This window comes from Coenobita brevimanus, chromosome 115 (assembly GCF_032717465.1).
Source record: "Coenobita brevimanus isolate Jiangsu-jjx chromosome 115, ASM3271746v2, whole genome shotgun sequence".
Taxonomy (NCBI): domain Eukaryota; kingdom Metazoa; phylum Arthropoda; class Malacostraca; order Decapoda; family Coenobitidae; genus Coenobita; species Coenobita brevimanus.
Genome location: NC_137068.1, coordinates 11,167,536 through 11,182,502, shown reverse-complemented (window position 1 = coordinate 11,182,502; position 14,967 = coordinate 11,167,536). Strand labels below are relative to the sequence as shown.

At 42.4% G+C, this 14,967-nt stretch overlaps 1 non-coding gene across 1 annotated transcript; it reads right to left on the bottom strand.

Annotated features, from left to right (window-relative positions):
• Positions 1–10,736: 10,736 nt before the first annotated feature.
• Positions 10,737–10,855, bottom strand: LOC145418672 (5S ribosomal RNA). The gene has a single exon (XR_013900732.1). It is a non-coding gene; the product is annotated as a 5S ribosomal RNA (ribosomal RNA).
• Between the last annotated feature and the right edge of the window lie 4,112 nt (positions 10,856–14,967).

Below are 14,967 nucleotides of genomic sequence, written 5' to 3'. Positions count from 1 at the left end.
GGTGAAGCTGAAACGTTCCTTAAATTGTTCCACGAGAGGGCTCTCTCTCTCTCTCTCTCTCTCTTTCTTTCTTCTCTTTTCTCTCCCGTTTCTCTCCTTTCTCATCTTCCCTTTCTCAACCCTTCATCATCCGCTCATTGCTTCATATATTATCCACTTTCCTCCACCTTCCTTCTCATCCCTTTCCATCTCGCCTTCCCTCTATACTCCCTCAATTTCTCGCCTCCACTTCTTCCCCCTCCCTTCCCCTCCACTTCCTTCCCCCTCCCTCCCCTTTCACCTCCTTCTCCCTCCCTCCCCCTTCACCTCCACACCACAACCACACTGACACCAGTTTCACAAACTGCCTTATTTGATTGCCTCCTGTGTCCTCTTGTCTTCCTCCTTCAATCTTTTCGCCATCTTCACTCTCCCTCTTTCTTTTCTCCCTCCTCACATTCCCTTTCCCTTGCCCCTTAACACTCAGCCACTACTCTTTCTCCCTCACTCACTCACTCCTCCCTCTCTTTCTTCTTCCAGTTCTCCATGGATCCTTTCGTCCTCTCTCTCCCTCCTTTCCTCCCCCCGCTTTCCATCCGTCCTTTCATCACCTTTCCTCCTCCCTCTCATCCCCCAATCCCTCCACACCACCTCCACACAGTTTCACACACTACTCGATTGGATGCCGTGGCCTGAATCCCAAATGAATCCTTACCTCAATACATGAGTTACCCCTCCACCCCCCTCACTCCCTAACCCTTCTGCCCTTCCCCACGACTCTCCCTACTTCCCCCCTCCTTCCTGGTTTCAACAGAGCCTGGTCGTGCTGTTAATTTCTTGCTGCAATGAAGGGATTAATCACACTACCACGAGACGATTTTATTCAGCGATTTTATTCACTTTTATAAGGGAAAGAGTTGATTTTGCCGGTGACGTATTTTACATTATTTTTTACTTCCAGACGATTGTATTTAACTCAGGGGAAACTTTTCAGACTAAAGGGATCACGATACACCACAACTCATCTCACTTCGTCTGTGCTAAAGAATATAGTCTAAGAAAAAAAAAAAAGTCTTGTAAGCATCATCATTCTGAAAAGTGTACATAAAGGCAATATATTAGTCTTGAAACAACGCACGATAACTCATCCCATGTGACGCTAACAACATACATACATCAATTCCGTGATCCACGTGAATACAGTTGGCATCAGTCATCATCATCATCTGTACACACGAGTTGAGTAGGGCTGCTATCACTTGTTATCCTGGTGCTGTATGACTGCTGTGAATAATCATGTATGGTAATGTGCTGAATTAGGTTGGTATCGCATCTGAGAGGGACGCCTTCACGCGTTGGCACCAGTATAACTGCCCGGTGATACAAAACATCCCTCAACTCTTTCGCTGTCCACCGAAAGAGGATGGCAAACAACAGGACAGCCTCAGACTGTAGTCCACCTGGTTCTTTGGCAAGAATAACAACACCAGCATCAACAACAAGGGTGGAATATATCTTGTAACGGTGTGCCAAAGTTTTTTTTATCAGTAATCAACCTTGCGAACGAGGTGAACAGGGTAGTGGTAAAATTGTATCAGTCAGCTCATCCATTCCTTATACGTTGGTTTAGCTCTACTGTTGTCTCTGTCTGACTGTAATAACACAAAAATGTTAAGTCCTTCACCCTGGGGGTGTCTTTCATATTTTATTTTCTCCAACAACCAGACGACTTTGTATCTTACCTTACATAAGACGTTCCCAGGCTGTTTGGGGTAGAAAGAATTCGTAAATTCATTTCCCTTTATAACAGAGTGTAAATATCCCCAGCCCAGTGCTATTTCCCAGCACTATTTCCACGTGCCTCGCTATTAAAGTTTCATCTCAGGCTCATCACGGCGTCGGCCACGTAATATATTAATACTTTTTTCGCCAGTGACTCTGTGAAGCATTTTGCCAACGGGACATTGTGGCAAAAACTGTGACACTTTACCTGAATATTTACCTGACACGGAGACCAGGTGGACTTTTGACACAACAAATATGATACATAGTTGTGGTGGCATGAAATTCGATTGAGTCGTAGCTATAAGGTGGGAATGAATCTCTTTGGTCACTAGTCACATAAGGTCTGTTTGACTACACCTGGAGAGAGTTTTCGAAGTGGAGAAGTAATACACAGCCTTCAGGTACCCCTTCACAACAAGAGGCCTCACAGAAAACTGAATAAAATTGTCAGGAAGGATCAAGAATATATCATTATATTGTCACTGGACTGAAGGCATTAAAGAAAAATCCTTAATAATTAGAGTTCGGATAAAAGTGTGAGAGAGCGAAACAATAATGAAAATGGCAGTGACGTATACAAGGAAAAATAAAATGAAAGTAAGAAAAATAATGAAAATGATTAACGAATGGTGAAGATGAAGGAAAGGGCAAATATGAGAGATGCTTGTGACATAGTGAAGAGGAAAGAATGTGAAAATACGAGAAATTGTAAATGAAAATGAGAACGGGAAGTTGAAGAAAGTGAAATTGTTAATAATGATATTGAGATAAATAAAGTGGTGTAGTAAAGACGGTCAATAAAAGGAAACAAAATATTTTAATGGATTGGTGATGAAGACGGATTTTGGAAATAAAAGTAATGCATAACGAAAATGAGAGAGACGGGGAACGAATAATAGTGATTCCAACAAATAATTATAAAAAGGTATATATGAGAAGAGGGGAAGACAGTGAAATAGCATAATAATGTGAATGATGTGAATATAAGAGAATATGATCAACAGTGAGTTACATTGGTAAATTAGTGAAGAAATTACACGATGAAAACGAAATAACAAATGAAAATGATGGAAAGGGTGGAAGCGAGTAGAACGAAAAATATTCAGATTAGAGAGGAAATTATGAAAGCAAAAAAAAATTATGTAAATACTAAAAGAAAGAAAATGGTGAAATGAAATCACAAAGCTGTTTGCTATAATTAGGTTCCCGCAGTTTGTTTATACAGCGGAAAATTTGCTGTGATGGCGTGGTGGTGGAGGGAGAGAAGGAAAGAGAGAGAGGAAAGGAGAAACTGGACGGAAGAGACGGCGAGGTAGGCAGAAGGAAGGAGGGGAAAAGAAAAGAGGAGATGAATGGAAGGGGAATGCGGGGAAGGAGATGAGGGAAAACAAGAAGCTGTTAGTAATGTGAAAAAACGGGAGTGAGATAGTAGGAAGTAAAGGGAGAGAGGGAGGGGGAGAGGGAACGAAGAGAAGAGAAAAGAAATAGGCGAGGTGTGATGGTGGGAAGTAAAGGGAGCGAGAAGGGGAGGGAGGGAACGGAGAGAGAAGAGGTAGGAGAGGAGAGAGGGAACGAAGAGAAGAGAGAAAAAACAAGAGCGGAGAGAGAGAGAAGGCATAAAGAAGAGTTGCAATAAAGATAAGTTTGGGAAAAGCAGAGGGTAAAGGGAAGAGGTGGAGGAGAATGTGGGATTGATTAGGGTAAAGGGAAGAGGTGGAGGAGAATGTGGGATTGATTAGGGTAAAGGGAAGAGGTGGAGGAGAATGTGGGATTGATTAGGGTAAAGGGAAGAGGTGGAGGAGAATGTGGGATTGATTAGGGTAAAGGGAAGAGGTGGAGGAGAATGTGGGATTGATTAGGGTAAAGGGAAGAGGTGGAGGAGAATGTGGGATTGATTAGGGTAAAGGGAAGAGGTGGAGGAGAATGTGGGATTGATTAGGGTAAAGGGAAGAGGTGGAGGAGAATGTGGGATTGATTGGTCACTAAGTTAAAAGAATTTGACCGCGTAACATGTCATTACTGCAATGCACCAAGAGTAATGCCTATATATATATATATATATATATATATATACAAAGAGAGATTGTGTGTGTGTGTGTGTGTGTGTGTGTGTGTGTGTGTGTGTGTATTTAGCTCATACATAAAAAAGACGTGGGGGAGGAGAGAAAGAAAAGAAGGGTGGGAGGAAAGGAAGGAAGGAAGGAGGGAAAGAAGGAAGAGGAGGAATAAGTAGGAAAGGGACAAACTGAAGGAGGAAAAATGGGTGGAAGGAAGGAAAAGGAGGAGGGAAAGGTAGGAGGAGGGAAGGGGAGGAAGAGAAGGATTATGGGATATTTTGTTTTTGGAGGCAGAGGTGTTAATATAGAGTAGGAGAGAGGGGGAGGAGGGAAAAGAGTGGGGATGGGGGAAGGTAGGGAATGGATGGGGGGAAGGAAAGATAGGTTATGGAGTTAGGGTGTTTAGTATGATATGTTATATATTTCATTGCTGTTACCTTCACATCGCTGTATTACACTTATCACTAATCTGCAGTACTGAATGTGTGTGTGGAAAAACACATGAGATGGGAGATGGGACAGAAGGGAAGGAGGGGAGAAAAAGGGGAGAGGGATAGAGGGGGTTGTGGACGATGCGAGGAAAGAAAAGGAAAGGAAAGAGGAGGGAGAGGGAGGTATTGGAGGAGGGAATGTGATTGGAGAATGAGGGGGAGAGAGGAAGAATAAAAGATGTTGTGAGGCGGAATAATGAAATTGAGTGGACAGTGACGAGGATGGGGACCTGTTACCAAGAGGAGGGGAAGGAGAGGAAAGTTGGGATTGTAGGAGAAGGGAAGGGAGGAGAAAATATGAGTATAAGGAGGGAAGGAAGGGGTGGAAGGAGAGGAGGAGAATGATAGAAAGGGAAGAGACTGAAACAGATGGGAGGAAGATGAAGTGGTAGGAGAGGGGAGAGAGGTAGATTGAGAAGTGGGGGAAAATGGTTAAGCTAAGGGAAGAGTTTGATATTGGGAGGGAAAGTGAAGGGTAGAAGTGGAATGGAGGGAAAGGAAGGTGATGAGGTAGCAGAGGAGGGGAAGAGAAAGTGATGAATATAATGGAGTAGGGAACAAATAGAGAGAAGAATGAAACAGATGGAAAAGAGGAGAGGAGACAAGAAGGGAGGGGATAAAATGGAAGGAAGGGAAAGGATGGTGAAGGAAACGAAGTGGGAGAGATGGGAAGTGAGGGAGGGGTAAGGAGATGGAGGGAAGGAAGGGAAGAAGGTAGGGATGAGATAAGAACTGAGATGGGAAGGAAGGGAGAGGAAGGGATGGGAAGAGAGGAAGCAGGGGATAAAACGATATCATTATGCAAAGAAGGAAGACAGGAAAGAGGCTGAATAAGCAGAAAATTGGATAGAAAAGGGGTGAGAGGAGTGGAGCGAAATAAGAAAAAGTGCGGAAAACATTATGGAGTGAGAGCGAGCAAAAATTAAAAGAAACACGATAGTACTAGTAGTAGCACAGGTAGTAGTAGTTGATGATGTTAGCCCATATTCTTGTTGTTGTTGTTGTTGATGGTGATGATGTAAGCACAGATTGGTGATGATGATGATGATGATGATGATGATGATGTAAGCCCGTGTTTTTCTGAAACGTGAACCCGATGGACTGCAGACTGAAGCTGCCCCTCTCCGGCACCCCACCATCCCACCTTTTGGGGTGATGGGGAGGAGGTTGCCAATAACGGGTTGAGAAGAAAATACGTCACTGGAATGAAACAGGGAAGGGAATATCAAAGTAGGTCTAGAGAATAAGAGAAACAGGGAAGGGAATATCAAAGTAGGTATAGAGAATAAGAGAAACAGGGAAGGGAATATCAAAGTAGGTCTAGAGAATAAGAGAAACAGGGAAGGGAATATCAAAGTAGGTCTAGAGAATAAGAGAAACAGGGAAGGGAATATCAAAGTAGGTCTAGAGAATAAGAGAAACAGGGAAGGGAATATCAAAGTAGGTCTAGAGAATAAGAGAAACAGGGAAGGGAATATCAAAGTAGGTCTAGAGAATAAGAGAAACAGGGAAGGGAATATCAAAGTAGGTCTAGAGAATAAGAGAAACAGGGAAGGGAATATCAAAGTAGGTCTAGAGAATAAGAGAAACAGGGAAGGGAATATCAAAGTAGGTCTAGAGAATAAGAGAAACAGGGAAGGGAATATCAAAGTAGGTCTAGAGAATAAGAGAAACAGGGAAGGGAATATCAAAGTAGGTATAGAGAATAAGAGAAACAGGGAAGGGAATATCAAAGTAGGTCTAGAGAATAAGAGAAACACGAAGACAATTGGCATAAGATGGTTGGCTGAGGAAGGAAAAAACTGCCGTGTAAGAAAATTGATTAAAGTTAATGGGAGACTAAGGAGTAAAATGAGGAGAAAATTGCATAGGGAAGAAAAGAGGAGAGGAGAATATGAAGAAAATTTGATAAAGGATGGGAAATATTAGAATGTAGCGAGAATGTAGCGAGAGGAAATAACTAAATGCAAGGATTATGGAGAGAGTAAAAATGTCATTTACACACACACACACACACACAATAGCCAAAATAATCGAAATGTGTAAAATACATTCTCTTTCTCTCTAAGCAAAAATAAATAAATACATAAATAAATCCCATCCATGAAAAGGTATGTCACCTGATGCTGGAAGCAGAATATGAGCAAAAAACGCAGACGTGTCGAGAAAATCTTATGACTGGTGGGAGTTAATGATACGGCCTGGGTGTGTGGCTGGTGGGGAGTGGGATGGGAGTGGGACTGGAGTGGGTGGGGAGAGGGATTGGAGAGGGTGGAAGGGGGTGGGGAGTGGGATTGGAGGGGGTGAGTGGGGTTGGGGAGTGGGATTGAAAGGATTGACAGGGGTGAAAAAGGGTTGAGGCAGATAAGCAAGGTAGTGGAGGGGGGAATGGTGGAGGGAGAGGTGGGTGGGGAGGAGAGTTAATAAAATGATGGAGAGGAAGAAATGAGGGGTGATAGGCTGGTGCGGAGAAGTAAAAAAAAAAAGTTGGAAGTAGATTGGAAGGACAGTGACGGAAGGAATAGAGAGAAGGGAGTGGGCAGAGGTTTAAAAAAAGTCGGAGATACGTTGGAAAGACCGTAAAAGAAGGACTGGAGGAGGTGAGGTGTGTGGGAAGGGGATATAAAATAAGGTGTAGGTAGAGTGTAATGGTAGTGTAAGAAAGACTGGAACGGGTTGAAGAATGGAGGAACTGGGTTAGTGGTGAGCGGTGTTGATTGACGGTATACATGTAGAGGTAGCAGTGAAATATTAAAAAATAAAAAGGAAAAAGTGGGGGTGAATAAGTCAGTGACGCGAAGTTGTTAACCTATTCAGTTCAGTTACGTCCTCTTTATTCTTGCTGCCCTCAGACAATTTAATTCATTTTAAGGCAGTATTTTTAAATTGGGGAGTTAGATATGCACCGGGCATGTCATTTTTGTCTTTACTACTACATATTCATCTCAAATAAAGGTAACTCATTTGGAGGTAGGACAAATAAACGAAGAAGCGAACAGTGTCAGAAGGGTTAACCTTGGCAGGTTTGAATATATACAACGTAAGTGTAAGCTAGTAGTAAGTGGTAATTCTTGGCTTATTATAATAGTGTAATATATTATTTGTTATATCTTGCAGCCAGGAAGGACGGTGCTTGGTGCAGGCACAGAGGCAGGAGTGTCCACTTACTGATAACACGCCGGGTTAAGGTGAGTCTGGTGTCAGTTGTATTCGTGTTATATTTGTCAACGAGGAACATTTATTTTACCAGTTTAACCTATTCGTTACGAAGGGGTCTTTTGGCCACGTCCTTCATAAACTGTGATCAATAAATCGGGGGCTTGTCTTTGTTAGCATGATTTATACGGCCGTAGTAATCATACTAATACGTATTTTAACACTTCCTGTATGACAGCGGTGCTCTAACATTAAAAAAAAATACTATGCCAACAAAACTGTACATAACTCTAGTGTTTCAGCTGGACAGCTGGGGTGTATCTTTACTATATTCACACGTTTTGGCAGGCCAGGCACGGGTTGCGGCTGATATAGTGTTTAGTGACAGGTGTTGGTCATTCTTGTTTTTGTGTTGCTTCTCTCAACTTTGTGTTTGCTGGTTTTCATACTTTCTTTAATGATTTGTATTTCGCTGTCTTTATCTTTGCTTTTTTGTTTTATTATATTTTTCAACAGAATAAGAAAATGTTTTGGAAGGAGGTGAAAAGGGTGCGAAAGGGAGAGTCTGGGAAGGAAGAACGAGTAAAAGCAGAGGATGGAAGGATGTTAATTGAGATGGATGCAGTAAGGAAGAGATGGGCAGAGTATTTTGAAAGATTATTAAATGTAGAGGAGGAAAGGGTGGCTGAGATTGTGGCGGATGGAAGGGTGCAAGGAATAAATGTGTTGGGAGAGTTGAATGATTCTTTGATCACGAAGGAGGAAGTGGAGAAGGCAGTAAAGGAGATGAAAACAGGGAAAGCTGCAGGTATGGATGGGTGTGCTGTGGAATGCCTGAAGGGTGGTGGAGTGACTATTGTTGACTGGGTAGTAAGATTGTTGAATGTGTGCTTTGAGAAAGGTATGGTGCCAATTGACTGGGCAAGTGCTTGTGTGGTCCCGTTGTATAAAGGCAAGGGTGATAAGTATGAATGTACTAGCTTTAGGGGTATAAGTCTGTTGAGTGTTGTAGGTAAGGTGTATGGTAGAGTGTTAATTATGAGAGTTAGAGAGGGTACAGAGGGAGTGATTAGTGATGAGCAGTGTGGCTCTAGGAGAGGGAGGGGATGTGTTGATCAGGTGTTTGCTGTGAGACAAGTGTGTGAAAAGTATTTAGCGAAAGGCAAGGATGTGTTTTGGGCATTTATGGATTTAGAGAAAGCGTATGATAGAATTGATAGGGAGGCTTTGTGGACTGTTTTAAGATTGTATGGACTTGATGGTAGGTTACTAAAAGGGGTGAAAAGTTTTTATGTAAATAGTAGAGCATGTGTAAGAGTGGGAAATGCTGTGAGTGATTGGTTTCCCGTGAGAGTGGGGCTGCGACAGGGATGTGTGATGTCACCTTGGTTGTTTAATATTTATATGGATGGTGTTGTAAGGGAGGTGAATGCAAGAGTTTTAGGTGGTCTGAGTCTGGTAAATGTTGATGGTGGAGATTGGAATCTGAAGCAGCTGCTGTTTGCAGATGATACTGCACTGGTGACTGATTCAGAGGAGAGATTGAGACAGTTGGTAGAGGAGTTTGGAAGGGTGTGTGAAAGGAGGAATTTGAAAGTAAATGAGAATAAGAGTAAAGTGATGAAGTGTACGAGGTTGATAGATGGTAGGGGGATGAATATAGTTTTGAATGGTGAGTTGCTTGAGGAGGTAGATTGTTTTAAATATCTAGGGTCACATGTTGCTGTGGATGGAAGAATAGATGCAGAAGTGAAGTCTAGAATAAATGAAGTAGGAAAGGTGCTGGGAGGAATGAAAAAAGTGTTTAAATGTCGTTCGCTTAGAATGGATGTAAAGAGAAGGCTGTATGAGGGTGTTGTGGTACCGACTGCATTATATGGGGCTGAAACATGGAATATGGGTGTAGCAGAGAGGAAAAGTTTGAATGTAATGGAGATGAGGTGTCTGAGGAGTATGTGTGGAGTGACGCGTATGGATCGGGTGCGAAATGATGAAGTGCGAAGGAGAACTGGAGTTGTTCAGGAGATGGCTGGTAGAGTTGAGCAGAGGGTGTTGCGATGGTTTGGGCATATGGAGAGAATGGATAATGAGCGATTGGTGAAAAAGATAACTAGATCTGATGTGAGAGGTGTAAGGCTGAGAGGAAGACCACGAATAGGATGGATGGATAGTGTGAAGAGAGCGCTGGATGCGAGAGGGATGTCTGTCGAGCAAGGAAGAGTGGCTGTGTGTGACAGAAATAAATGGAGAGAAATTGTGAATAAATAAGTGATGACGCAGCCCTGAGGGGATATTCTCCCGCATTTGGTCTGATCAGCTAGTCAGGTCAGGTGTGGGTAAGGGGATGGGTATGTTATGATGTGGCAGGGGTAAACCAGCTCTGCTGTCGGGCCCTGCTGCGGATGTCACTGATTGCATTGCGCAGTTGACCCTTGTGCGGTGTGGTGCGGTGAGGATCTGTCCGTTCTCCCCTTTGGGGCTAAGATGTGAATGAATGTGTTTAAATGGATGAGTAAATGGAGAGTGTGTCGTCCTGTCTCGGCTACCTCCCTTTCCTTGGGGGAAGCAGCCTAGGTATATAGATAGATAGATATTTTTGGTTTCTTAATTTCGTCGATTTTATTTCCATTTACTGTTCGGTAGTATTCGTTGTCTTGTAGTTTTGTATTCCCTATTCGTTCTTTTGGGGAGTTGGGACTGTTTTCACGGTCTTCACGCCTCTGTGCAGTGTTTGATTCAGTTTTTGTTCTGTATTAATGCTTTGTAGTTTTCATTTAAATTTAATTTTTAGTTTCGATTGTAAAAGTTGTGCATTATATCTGTTTAAGTTTACGTCGTCCCTCCAGTTCTTCTTTCTCTTTGTGTTCCGTGCTCTCTCTCTCTCTCTCTCTCTCTCTCTCTCTCTCTCTCTCTCTCTCTCGTCCTCTGTTAGAAAGGGTTCAGGTCATTAATCAAAGCAAATACTGCTTGTTGGTGAGAGAACAGACCTGCCTTGTGTGCCAGTCATAAAACACGCAGTAGGCAGGATTTGAATGAGAGAGAGAGAGAGAGAGAGAGGGTGATGTGATGCGATGCGATGTGATGCGATGGTGTGTAGACGTTGAAAAAAAGTCATGTATATATATATATATATATATATATATATATATATATTCATTGCCAGACGCCATGTATCCAAAACGGGGTGGCCAAGGCTTAGAGTTAGTTGTTTTACAGGGAGGGGCACTAATCCTCCACCAACCCCACTTGACACGTAGGGAGAACGTTATGCCAACAGCATCTGGTGTTCCCAGGCGGTCACCCATCCAAGTACTAACCAGACCCAACGTTGCTTAACTTCGCTGATCGGACGGGAAGCGGTGTACTCAACGTGGTATGGCCGTTATATATATATATATATATATATATATATATATATATATATATATATATATATATATATATATATAATTTTCAGCATAGATGTGTATTTTTTTTTTTTTTTTTTTACGTCAGAAACCATCCCACAAGTGAATGTGAAGCAGCTGTGAGGAAAAACAATGTCAGTTTTACTTCTGTGGTTTTGGTTGTGATGTGGAGGCAGGATGTGTAAGGCGTACTTGGTGTGTGAATACCCGTGATGTGTTTGACGGGGTGTTTTGTTGGATGGATACTGTACTAGAGGCTCATGGCTGTATTGTATGTGGCACAGGAGACTTGTAGCACCTCAGCCTTAGCCATTTGTTTTGCACACAACACCTCAGTATCCCCCTATACTTTACTGATGAAAATTGTTCCGTAGTAGGATGAAAATATACAGCACTTAGCAAAATACAATTCTGATGACATTATAAGTATTACATAAAACAGGTCCTAAGTTGATTTTTAACGTCTGATAACAGCAGTAAGATTTAATGTACTTTCCTAGCAGAATAAAATATTGTGGTGACTTGAAGAAATACTGTAATTTATACGAATAAAATTGTTCCTGAGTTGAATATAACTAACGTATATATATATAAGAAAAATAAAATGTCGTCGTGCTGAAGCGGTTAACACAAACTTGATCTCATTTTCTATGTCTAATATTGATGGGTGTCTGTGTTAAACCTGTCTGTTCCTCCAGGTGCCAGAAAATGAGATGTATTCTTCACAGACCCGTCCAGGGGGATCTTGGCCAGTGAGTGATGTGTATGGAAATGGCCCGATTATGTATGAGGTAGGACTGTTTGGAGGGGCATCAGGAGGTTGGGGAGAGGGGGAGAATTTGGAGGAAAGGCTTGGGTAGGACGAGGAGGAGAGTAGAGATACAGTTTTGGGGGTAGGGAGCAATGATGGTTATGATGATGATGATGATGAGGATGATCGTATGTATGAGGCAGAGTTGTTTGGAGAAGAGGGGAAAGCTTGATGAAGGTTGAAGGAATGGTAAAGGTAAAACTGTAATTAGTTTATCCTTTTGGCATTATTGCTTGATGTACCGGTAAGGTATATTCCTACAGTTATCAGGGCGCACACACACACACACACACACACACACACACACACACACACACACACACACACACACACACACACACACACACACACACACACACACACACACACACACACACACACACACACACACACACACACACACACACACACAGGTTAAGTGTCCGTTTCATATTGCAATAAATCCGTGTTGTTTTGCGGTTAGGTTTGTGCTGCACTGGACCCAATAATGTCATGGTGTATATTGCTGGCAGGGAAATACATAGGCAGGTTGAAGGAGGATCGTAGCGTTGCCTCGTAATAACTGTAAACTGTCTTACTCCGGTTCCCTTATATACTCCAAATTGACCCACCTGTGTCCGACACTGAGTCTGCATTTTTGTGCATAGGATAACTGTGGTCTACACAGTGTTCACAGATTATAGTATTACAGAGATGAAGTAGAATACAGAAATTAAGCAGCGTTATGTTATTAACAGTATTTACTGCTATTCCACGTGGGTATCATTAGTAACACAAGCGGTTGGGCCATGTCTTCCACTCTACTGGTTAGTGTTTTGTGTAGGGATTATTGAGCAGGCGTCAGGGAGGTGGAGTCCCATCCTGCTTGGCGATCGATAGATAGAGATACAATACTGTACATACAGAGAGAGAGGGGAGAGGGGAGGGGCAGGCCTGTCAGTGACATATTCCAAGCCCCATCTCGAGTCTTCTTTATAACCTCTTGTCCTCCCTTATTTCATATTTTACTTTCGAATTCTCATTCTTTATCACTCATGTTCATTTTTTACTGCTTTCTTATTTCTTAGTCCAGTTTTTAATTACTTTTAATCATTTATCTCTCTCTCTCTCTCTCTCTCTCTCTCTCTCTCTCTCTCTCTCTCTCTCTCTCTCTTCTCTCTCTCTCTCTCTCTCTCTCTCTCTCTCTCTCTCTCTCTCTCTCTCTCTCTCTCTCTCTCTCTCCCTCCAAAAAGGTGATAATGTATGCGGGTGGATACTAATTTCACCTTTATGTTCTTCCACCTCAAATATAGGATTGGTGGTGGTGGTGGTGGAGTTGTTAGGGTAATGAGGTCATAGATAACTATGGCAGTGGTGACCTGGGTGGGTTGATAAGGGTATAATTGATTTGATAGGCAGGTTATAATGATATGATTGCAGTTGGTGGCCTGTGTGTGGTTAGGGTGTGAGAGGTATGTGTGAATTAGTCTGCTTGTTTTCACCTGACGGAACTGAATCACTCGCTGTTTGAATGCCAAATCGTTGATGCGTGATATTCAGTGGGTCTTAGTTATGGGGTAGGCGTGAGTCTCCTTGGTTACTATAGTGGTTTGTTTTCATTTTAACCCAGTTGATTACCAAGTCGTTCTTGCATGAAAGTAAGAGTTTCAGTTATGAGGAAGCACTGAGTCTTTGGTTACTCTTCATATCAACCCTGTAATCTGACCACACCTGACCATCAGCTAAAATTAGTGAAGGAGTTAGGAATCTCCCTCAGATTAGGATTATCGTTCTTTAATCGTTTATATCATTGCTGACACATCTCAGCGAATAATTATGCACTCAGAAATTATTACTTTAATTGTGTAACAGTCCATATTAGGTCCACTGCAGGACCGGACCCTTTGTGTGTGCTTTATACGTTTGTTTTTCTCTGTGGCTAAAGAAGAGGGAACAAACTTTGCCCAACAGTGTGACCGGCTCTGGGTTATCAATGATGATTCACTGTTGGTCAGTGTGATGTAGTCTTTTCTTAACATGCAGGTGGCCAATTATTGTACCACTGGGTGAACAGGAACAAAGGGGAACAAACTTTGCCCAGCCTTCTGATCGGTCCTAGAATTAAACTGGAGGTCTTCTAGTTGGAAGCTAGATATGATTCCACACAACACCCCACCTTCCCCCCCCCCCAAAAAAAAAGGGGGGGGGAGGGGATGATGGTGAGCCAAGAATGGTTGTGGTTGAGAGAAGGGACGGGGGTGATACAGACTGCCCCCGCCAGTCTGACCTGCTTTGTGTTATGGTGGACGTGTGGCTGTTGGTCATGTGTTTGCTGCTCATTCCCTAGTGGTGTGGCAGGCGACAGGGGGTGTGATTGCCTTCTATATGTGGTCCCTTACACACCTACACACACACACACGCTTCTGTATGTATACACACATGTACACACATACATTCAAAAATAGTGTATAAATGCATATCTGCAAATATACACACGTGCAGCACATGAATATGCACATGCATTCAAACAACCCTGGAGAGAGAGAGAGAGAGAGAGAGAGAGAGAGAGAGAGAGAGAGAGAGGTAGCCGAGTAGTATTAAGTGTAAATGCTTTTCTTGCTAAGCCAACCTGACGCTGCTAACTCCTCTGTAACAACTATAATCCCTTTCAGTACCATTCAGGGTGTGATTTTAATTGTTTCCAGAGGGATTTTGTATGTGTGTGTGTGTGTGTGTGTGTGTGGCTCTGTTCTCTCATTGTGTTGTATGTTATATGCTGTCATTATTATGCTTATTGTATATTACTGTATTCGTATTATGTTTTATTATATTTTATTATATACAAGTTTTGTTATATGCAATCGTACACACTCAGTAACATACATAAACCCATTTCCATACTTAATGGCACACACACACAATTGCAGCTATCCATTCCCAGGCTCTTGTACACCCCATATGTTTACACAGATTTCTTTACTGCACACACCTTCATCTGAATGTGCACAGACTACCCGAAGTTGATATAAGAGTCGGCATTCACTCCGAGTTTGTGTAATACGAGTATTACGAATTAAAGTTTTTTGTTCTCAAGTTGTGTCTGGGATTCTGGTGTGTGTGTGTGTGTGTGTGTGTGTGTGTGTGTGTGTGTGTGGTGATAGTGATGATGGTTCTTGTGATGAGTAGTGGAGTTAGTGTATTGAAGAGATTCTAATTGTTGATTAGAGACCATTCTAATAGTGGTGAGAGTTGTGGTAAATTGGTTGTGATTGTGTACTGTGGTTTTTTGTGGTGATTTTGGT